Source organism: Hakea prostrata, chromosome 4, assembly GCF_041222555.1.
Source record: "Hakea prostrata isolate BN-2017 chromosome 4, UWA_Hpros_2, whole genome shotgun sequence".
In the NCBI taxonomy this organism is placed as follows: Eukaryota; Viridiplantae; Streptophyta; class Magnoliopsida; order Proteales; family Proteaceae; genus Hakea; species Hakea prostrata.
The window spans coordinates 37,811,387-37,821,314 of NC_142603.1; the positions used below are offsets into that span (position 1 = coordinate 37,811,387).

At 41.3% G+C, this 9,928-nt stretch overlaps 1 non-coding gene across 1 annotated transcript; it reads left to right on the forward strand.

The window, feature by feature from the left end:
- Positions 1 to 746: 746 nt before the first annotated feature.
- Positions 747 to 817, forward strand: TRNAG-CCC (transfer RNA glycine (anticodon CCC)). Its single transcript has one exon. It is a non-coding gene; the product is annotated as a tRNA-Gly (tRNA).
- Positions 818 to 9,928: the final 9,111 nt, after the last annotated feature.

Sequence of the window (9,928 nt, forward strand, 5' to 3'; positions counted from 1 at the left end):
AAAAGTGACCAGATTAAAGCACAATTTTTCTTTATCTTCTAATCCTTTTTCCCCCCTCCCATTCTTAAGGTAAATAACACTCTCCCAAAAAGCTGCCCAAACGTATCCTACACCCATAATATGGTTCTCAAATAATTATCTTTCCAAGTGTTTGTCAGAAAAATCTACTCACAACGCTTTTAACCCTCACCATGTTTTTAACAATTCCAAGTTATTTTCGGTTTGTTCAAGGGATCGCACAACTTGGGAGAGTCACAAATGAGATAGCAAGAATTATACCATATACATCTCCATGAAATTATGAACAATGGAATATGGTAGGGGTGGAGCAAAATAAATGATAAAATATGCATTTTTTTTCAAAATTTTAGTGAAAGAAGAATGACATTTATCATATCTCTAAACAAGTGGTACTCTCGTGAATTTTACCTCAAGAGGGGATTAAGGTGGATTCTAATATGTTGATTGAACAAAGAAAAAAACTACAAGTCTCGTCGAGTATATCCCTAAGTACACATGACTCAATAACAATGTATTGTGCTCAAAGGTTGGTCCATATAGTCAAGGTTAAAATGATTTAAATACTCATCTGATGTTTAGCAAAGTCCGTATTCTTCAAAGAATTATAGAATACCTGCTAAAATATAAAATACTAAATAAGACTAGAGATTCAAATGTCATCACTTCCTGTTATATTACCTACTAACAAGATTTAATAGTATTTAATTCTGCCTTTCAACATAAAAGCGCATCTGGTGTAGTGGTATCATAGTACCCTCCCACGGTACTGACCAGGGTTCGATTCCCTGGATGCGCATTTAATAATTTTGGAAGACGGGAAGATCAAAGATCTTTCGTGAATTCGAGGAAGGATCATAGGGGACTAATATTCTAAATATTCCCACATTTGAGAGTTTGACGGTAAACTCAAGAATTACGCTAGTCGGCTTATCACTCTCCCTAACTCTCATGCTCTTGTGTGTTGTATCCGACTGTGATTTTTCTGTCCGACCAACTGTGTTCTTGATTCCTCCGGATCCCATTCACTCCCCGGAATACGATTCAACTGATAGTGATGAGTTAGTAGTCTGCTTAGATGATGCTTCCGAGGATCATTCAACTGATAGTGATGAGTTAGTCTGCTTAGATGATGCTTCTGAGGATCATCTCGCCTCTGCTTTGGCGGCGGCCTTAGTCGGTCGTGTGCTGGCTGGCCGGAGATACTGAAATCAGGCGGTTTCAGCTGCCCTTCTTCAAGCATGGAATCCTAGTCAGGGTGTGAAGATCACACAACTGGAAGAACATAGGTACATATTTAAATTTGAAAACCAGAAAAATTTGGTTAATGTCTTGACGGAGGAACCTTGGTCCGTTAATAGATACAACTTTTCAATCGATTCTTTATTTGGATACAACTTTTCACCTCCAATCTTGAACTGCTGGATGTCAACTTGGGAGAATAGTTCTTCAAGAAACTGGGTATTGTCCAGAATGTGATGCTCCTCAATGGTATGGTTGCTGGTCGTCATTACCATTTTTTGAGAGGAAGAGTTATCTTAGAAGCGGATAAAAGACTGAAAGCTTCTATTAAAGTGAACCGGAGAAGCGGTGCTGTTAACATTTTCCAAGTGAAATATGAACGACTCCCTTTGGTTTGTTTCCAGTGTGGATTCTTGGGGCACGAAGTTAGTCGTTGCCCCTCAGCCCCTGTTTCCACTGCGCCGAATGTTCTTCCGGCCCTGCCTTCGAATATCCGTGCCTTCCCACCCCCCAATTGATTGGTGGATGATGCCCGCAAGGTATGATCATTTATAGTCCTCATCCATTTCATGAGCTTCTTAACGCATCCATGGTTTGCCATAGCGAAGCTCCACCGGATATCCCAGTCGCCGGAATTGAGGAAGATGAAGAGGGGTTGTCTTCCCAAACAGCAAAACCGACACCGTCCCTGACACAGACAATTCTCCTTTCCAGTGTGATCTTGTTCCCACTACCAGACATATGAGAGATACGGAAATCATGTCTCCTGCTCAGTGTCTATCCCTCACTTCCCATCCTCTCTCTACAACGGCCTCTAACTTGCAGCCTCTGTCCTCTGCTCCACTACAGTTTCTACCCCCTCCTCACCACGAGCTTGCTCACTCTACAACCTGGACGTTGGACACCACCCATTCATTAGCCTACCATCCCAATCCTACTGTCAAAATTTCAAATACATTCAAGAAATTGATACCCTCTATGGAGAATATTATCATTGCACCACCCTACACTTAGACAAACTGGCCCATCCAGCACGCAACCCAAAAATCAATTCCAACCCTTCGCACTATAAGCCCAAACGACCCAGGCCCATTAGCCCTCATACCTAACACTTCCCAATTCCTTTCAACCCATTTTTAAAGCCCAGATCCACAACGTCCCTCTACCACCACTGAGCAAAATACATTTCCACCTCTCACCTCTCCCAATTCAAAACCACTAATATCCAACAAAGTTCATCGGCCCGGAACAGTTGCTCCTCTATCTACTTCCATTTCATTCCCTGATCAAAAAAGAGCTCGCAGAATGAGACCATATCCTGAAATCCCTGATATAGCTCTCATCAAAGATTCTTTTTTATCAGACAACCCCATGGGTGCTGGAGATCAACCCCATGGGGAGCCATGAAGATTCTTAGTTGGAACATTAGAGGTTTGGGAGGACCCTCTAAGTTCTGATCACTGAAAAACCTCCTAAAGGAATAAAAGCTTGATATTATCTTCCTCATGGAATGTAAATGCAAGACTATTTGTATTAGGAGACTGGCTCATGTTCTTAGAATGGATGGATATTTCCAATGTGGATTGTATTGGTACAGCAGGAGGATTAGCTATCCTTTGAAAAAATGGTTACTCAATTGAAATTCTTCAAGCTTCGCAGAACTTACTGGATATGAAATGTGTATCGTCTGACCAAGTGACATACAATATATCTAGATTTTATGGAGCTCCAAATCATGTTGAAAGAGAATTGGTTTGGGCATGTCTGAGAGATTTATCCCTGACCAAGCTGGATAATTGGCTTGTGGTGGGAGACTTTAATTCGACCTTACACTGGAAAGAAAGAAGCGGTGGATCTAGCAGGAACTCTCATGACTCGTCTGGATTTTGTAATCTTATTGATGCCTGCTTCCTCATTGACTTAGGATTCCAAGGCCCCCAATATACCTAGACGAACCGAAGACTGGGCTTAAATAACCTTCGAGTTCGATTGGACAGAGCTTTCATTAACAACCTATGGCAAATCCAATTTCCAGATTCTACAACTCTAGTGTCACCCCATCACTCTTCTGATCATTATCCATTATTGGTTGATTCTGATGGTGGCAGGATGCATGGGCCTCGTCCATTTTGGTTTGAGAATATGTGGCTCAAACATCCTGAAGCTCAACAGATTGCTCTCCAAGCTTGGTCAATTAATGTCAATGGAAGTGCTAGCAGCAATTTAGAAAAAAGGCAGCGGAACACTAAGGTGGTTTTTCAAAAATGGAACAAGGAAATCTTTGGGCATATTCAGGACACTATTAAAGCTCTCAAGGAGGACATGGCGGTACTTATGAATACATCTGCTACTTCATACTCCCAGGAACGTATGAACTTTCTATCCATCAAACTATAGGAAGCAATTGCAAGAGAATAAACATTTTGGCAGCAGATGTCTCGTCTTCAATGGCTACAATGTGCTGATCTAAATACGGCCTTTTTTCATGCCACCACTCTCCAAAGAAGACGCCATAACCGAATCCTTAAATTGAAAAAGCAAGATGGCTCTTGGATCCGTACTCCACCAGGAATTATTAAAGAAGCTGTCTCTTACTTCCAAAGGGCCTATACTACTGAAGGTACAGATCCAAACGCTTCTAGCACATTGATTAATTGTATTAGATCTGTTGCTACTTATGAGATGAATGATCTATTACTTAGCCCACCAACCATGGCTGAGATCAAGAATGCTTTATTTGCCATGGCTCCTAGTAAATCCCTTGGTTGGGATGGACTATCCCCAGGCTTCTTTCAACATTTTTGGGACATAATTAAGGAGGACTTGTTTGCTTTTGTGAGTGACATTTTCAGATCTAGAATCTTCCCCAAGCACTTCAATAAAACACTCATATGCCTTATACCCAAAAACTCCAATGCTCAGACGATGGATGAATTTCGTCCAATTAGCCTATGTGGAGTAGCTTCCAAGGTATTCTCTAAGGTCATTGCAATCAAACTCTCTGGTATTCTTCCAAGTATCATTGATCCTCACCAAATTGCATTTACTTCTGGAAGATCCATCTTTGAAAACATCATTGTTGCAACTAAAATGTATCACTACATTAAGAAGAAGCGCAAAGGTAAGACTCATTTCATGGCTGCCAAAGTGGATATAAAAAAGCCTATGACAATCTCGATTGGCATTTCATTTAGCAGGTGCTTCTTCGACTTGGCTTCCATCCTCATTGGGTTGACCTTATTATGGCTAGTATAAGATCAGTATCATTTTCTCTTCTTATCAATGGTACAATACAGGGCAATATCCTTCCTTCAAGAGGTATTTGTCAGGGTGATCCTTTATCCCTTGCGATTTTTTCCTTGTGCTCGATGGCCTTATGTCACTTATTTGACAATGCAGCTCAGGAAGGCTTAATTCATGGAATCAATATTAAACAGCGAGCACCTAGACTCTCCTACTTGCTATTTGCGGATGACATCCTCATATTCTCTGAAATTTCAATTCAGTTTATACATGGTCTAAAGGACTATTAAGAGTGCTTTTGCAATGGTTCAGGGCAGCAAATCAATAGATCTAAATCCTCTATTTATTTCAGTCCAAGTACACCAAGCCGCTGGAGGAGATGGTTTACAAAAACTTTAAAAATGCAGCTGGGTACAATCCCAAAAAAGTATCTTGGCATTCCAATGGATTATACCTCTCACAAAACTGATTTTCTATCTGAGTTGCAAGATAGGGTACATTCCCATATTGCAGGATGGAAAGGGAACCTCCTTTCTCTTGTTGGAAAATCAGTTTTAATTAAATCATTCTCATCCACAATCTCTAATTATGCTGGTCTCCACCTCTTGCTACCTCAAAAGCACCATGCTAAAATCCGAAAAGCATCTGGCCGTTTTTTCTGGAATTCCAACCCTCTTGGTGGTTAGATTCAATGGATTTCCTGGACAAGATTATGCCAATCAAATTTTCATGGTGGTCTTGGGTTTAAAGATTCATTCCTCCACAACAAAGCTCTCTTATCAAAATTAGCTTGGAAAATCTGGCCTGAACCTGATCTGTGGTGGGTACAAATTCTTAGAGCCATACACTTCCCAAGATCAACCTTTCTAAATGCTACAACAAGGCACCATCCTTCTGACCTTTCGAGAAGTATTCTTGCTAGCCGAGATGTGCTGAGTAAAGGTCTACTATGAAATGTTGGAGACGGAGCCTCGATACACATTTGGGAAGATGCTTGGCTTCCTAATAACCCCAGCTACCATATTACCTATGCTAAGCCACTTCATTGTATGCTAAATATGGTTCAAGAGCTGATGTCTAGTGATGGGAACTGGAATCTCCCACTTCTTCAAAGCATGTTCAATGCCCAAGACATCAATTCTATTACTCAGATTCATCCGGCCAGAAGAAGAGGATATGATATTCAAATTTGGGGTCCTTCTCCATCTAGTTCACATTTGGTCAAGAGTACCTATCACTTATTATACAATGAGCAACAATCTCAACTCAGTTGTCGGCCATCTACCTCTACTCATCACTCGCATCAAAGGCTCTCCTCCCCCGTATGGAAATTAATTTGGAATTCTTCTACACTACCCAAGGTTAAATTTCTTATATGGAGAATGTGTGCAAATGGTCTGCCCACAACCACTACTCTTAGGCATCGGCAAATCCCTATTGACACAAGTTGTTCACAATGTGGTAACACTCTGGAATCCACAGATCACTTATTCTTTGATTGTCCGTATGCCAAGGCGATCTAGTTTGGCTCTCATATCTCACCTCTGATTCAACCTACTTCAGAATCTTACTTAGCAGAGTGGCTTACAGCTTGGTGTGCTCTTAAAAGGAAGGACAAGAGACTTGCTGATCATCTTTTCACTCAAGCAACTTTCCTCCTCTAGTCTATTTGGCTGGCCCAGAACAATTTCACCTTTAATGGACTCGACTCTACCCCTTAAGAGGTGCGCTATCTAAAGCCTTTACTGCTTGCTTTGAATTTACCTCTGTGTGGAGCTCCTCTTCCCTACCGGTTACACTGATCCATTTGAGAGGATGGATTCCACCTACTGAAGGCTGGATTAAAATCAACTCTGATGCTGCATTCCCTTTCTCTGCTTCTCGAGGTGGCATTGGCATTATCGGTAGAGATAACAACAGAGAAATCACCTTTGTATTCTTGGAGGAAATTCTGATGAGTTCATGCTTAATTGGTGACTTAGAAGCAATCAAGGCTGGTATCCAATGTGCTATTGAGTTTGGTCATCTCAGAATCATTGTCGAATCGGATTGTTTGGTTGATATTCAAGCTCTCAACGCAGAGGTTGCTGCTCCAATGGCTGCTATGTCGGTGGTGGAGGATATTCTAGACATTGCTTCTTCAGCTTCTGTTGTGTTTTCCTTTATTTCGCGATCTTCCAATTTTATTGCGGATTGTTTGGCCCTACCTGGCATTTCGCTTGGTTCCAGGTGTTTCGGCCCTGTGAGCTCCCCCTGGCTCCAAGACTTAATTGTTCTTGAGTCAGGCTTTGTTTCCTCCTCTTCGGTTTCAGTTGAATAAATCTCTTTACACCAAAAAAAAAACTCAAGAATTAGGTTTTTCTCTATGAAATTTCATGGACGGCGATAGTGATGCCATGGCGGAGGACTTGGCTGATCCTCAACAAGGAAGTTCTTGGACGGCTCTTTTAATCGAGGGAGAGCTGCTGCAGAATCCGTTGAACTCCCCTTTATTCAACCTAGTGTGGTGGATGGATGGAAAGTGGTGCGTTGCCGTTTGGAGGTTCTAAAGGAGGGAAGGGGAAGATGGGAATCTGCCCTGGTTGGATTCATTTTTAGAAAGGCTCCGTCCTTTACTGCCATGAAGAAATATGCTGATGAGAACTAGAACCATGTGGGGGTGGTGGAAACTTTTGGCCTCTCTAATGGTTTATTTGTTTTTAAGTTTCAAACCAGAACCTTGCACAACAGATTCTTAATGAGGGACCCTGGAACTTTGGTTCCATAACCTTTGTTTTGAGCCCTTGGTCTCCTTCAGTTAGCCTAACCAAGAAGGAAGAATCAAAGATACCCATGTCACATCCCGCCCTAAATCCACCAAGGGGATACCCTATCTGGGATTATCCGGGAGTGAATTACTATCCCGCCGATCAAGTTTAGGAACGATCATAATCACTTAGCACAATAATATAATCAAAAGCAAGAACAATTCCTTATTTCCAAATAATTCAATAATAAAAGTCTAGAAAAGATCTTAGAAGATTTCACAATTAACATCGGAGTGCGGAAAGGATTTCATTAGTATAAACAATCAAGTGTGAAAAGGAGGGAAGAAACCCATCCTATAATAATAGCGGAAGATGAGACGACTAAAAGTAAAGGTTACAACCGATTCACCAAATAACAAGTGAAACAACTAAGCTATAGTCCCGACAATTCAAATAAAAGGTTAAAAAGGGAATGAGGTGACATCCCATCCCTAACACAGAAATATAAAACTGAACTGCTACAAACAAGTCCCGATCTCGGTCTACTCGTCTTTATCAACTGGTTCATCGCCACCAGTATGATACAAGTCTTCAACTCGACCTCCAGAGGGTTGACTGCTATAGCCAACAGTGGTATTACCTGCAGAAAAGTCTAACAAGATATGTTGCGAAAAGGAGTGAGTTCAAAAGAACTCAGCAAGGAAAGTTATTCCATAATAACATAAATCATATGATGCACAGCATAGCATGATGCAATATGATATGAGACATATGATGTAAACATGAATCTAACTCTAAGTATGCTGGTCATCTAGGGTAGACATGCTTTAAGTCATAGCACCGTACTTCTCTGGGTTGTCAGTCACTCCCCCTCAATCATACAAGATATCTTGGGTCTGCCCGGGAAGTTTGGTAAAGTCATCTAAAAAAAAGAACCATGGTAGGGGAATCAGTCACAGCTCTCTCACATCACCGTTTGGTATAAGTACTGGCGCATGTCACAGAAAAGCCTAGCCCAATGCAAGTCATCTACTCAGTTCCAGATACGTCCATTCCTCGCCCCCGGCGATCCTTTCCGATATCCTTCACACTAGAGTCAGCGTAATCCCGGATTACGGACTCATCAACCCTATTGGTCATCCACAAATAGTAAACGGGAAGCTCTCACGTCCTCTCACGGATTGGTTACCGGTCTTGAGCGCCCGTGAGCCCAAGTCTAGCCATTTGCAACCCTACCAATAAATGGCCCCTTTCAGGTATCCGTAGCATGGTTTATGTCCCCTACCGGATTGGTTACTGGCCTAGAGCGCCCATCAAACCATACACTACCACGGGTCGTTCGGTATCAATGCCCTTCCGATTCGGGTCTGATACGACAGGGATATCCTAGCCATACATCTAGACAAGTCCTATGTATGTCATCCAATGATCCAGGAGAGCGTCGATGGGCATCTTCGGAGAACATCCCATACTATTCCCTCCGATGTCCGAGGACAGAAGTACCAGTAGGGCACTCCCCAATCCCAAATCATACCTAAGCAATCACATGCTTATTTCCATCCATTACATATCAACAATACATTATCATATTGAAGACATGTCATAACATCTCATAATACAATGTATAAATAAATGACAAGAATAAGTAAACATGATAAACCAAGTAATTAAGCATGGTGCTACTGTCATAAGGTAACTACAGTAATCATATGATGTCTGAAATCAACTAATAAGTTATGTCTACTAAGTTACCAACAACAGTGTAAAAGTCATACAGTCTATGTTATATGGCAATAACCGTCCTTACCTTAAGTCACGATGATGATAATCCAACAATCTCAAAAGAATGATCCAAAGATGGTAATAAGACCCTAGACAAACATAAATGAAAGGTTAGAAAAGAAGTCGGGAAAATCGGAGGTCGAACGGATCAAAATGGAGCAAAGTTGCTGTCAGCAACAAGTTTGGTCGATGGTCTTGGTCGATGGTATCGACCAAAATGATCGACCAAAATTGTCTTCGAGACAGAATAAAGGATTTTGGGGATTTTGGTCCGAAATGGGTCTTCCGGGGTTCGGATCGATCTGAAACTTGGAGGCATACTTAACAACAGTAGTAGGACACTATAAATCAAGGAATTAACCCAATCCAATGGTCTAATTAAAAAGCCCCAATTTGAGCTATCAAGTTCAAGTGATAAACATCATGGCATGAGTTGGAATTGATTGCATTGATGAGGAATAGCATGCAATAGCTAGAGGAACTAATAGGAATTCGATTGGAATCATATGGCAATGTTAAACATGAACATAATACACTTTATAGCTCAGTTTGATATCAAATGGTATGATGTTAATAGGTAAAGCATGGAATACATATGTTAGGCATGAGATATAAGCATTAGCATCAATGAATGGCTAAGGGAATCATGGATTGAGCATGAGTAGGCACTTGGAGTGGTGGTTGCAAGGTTGCAACACCATTCCAAATGTCCCATCAGCAAGATGACAATAGAAAGGAGTAGAAAATGGTAGGGTAGAGAGTGGAATGAAGAGTCTTACCTTAGTGTAGAAGATGAAGGCAAGAATCAATGATAAACTAAGTGTCTTTGATGAGATACCCTTCACACTAGCCAAGGAGCTGCTTTGGGAAGCTCTCCCCACGTTCCCAGGTGAGAA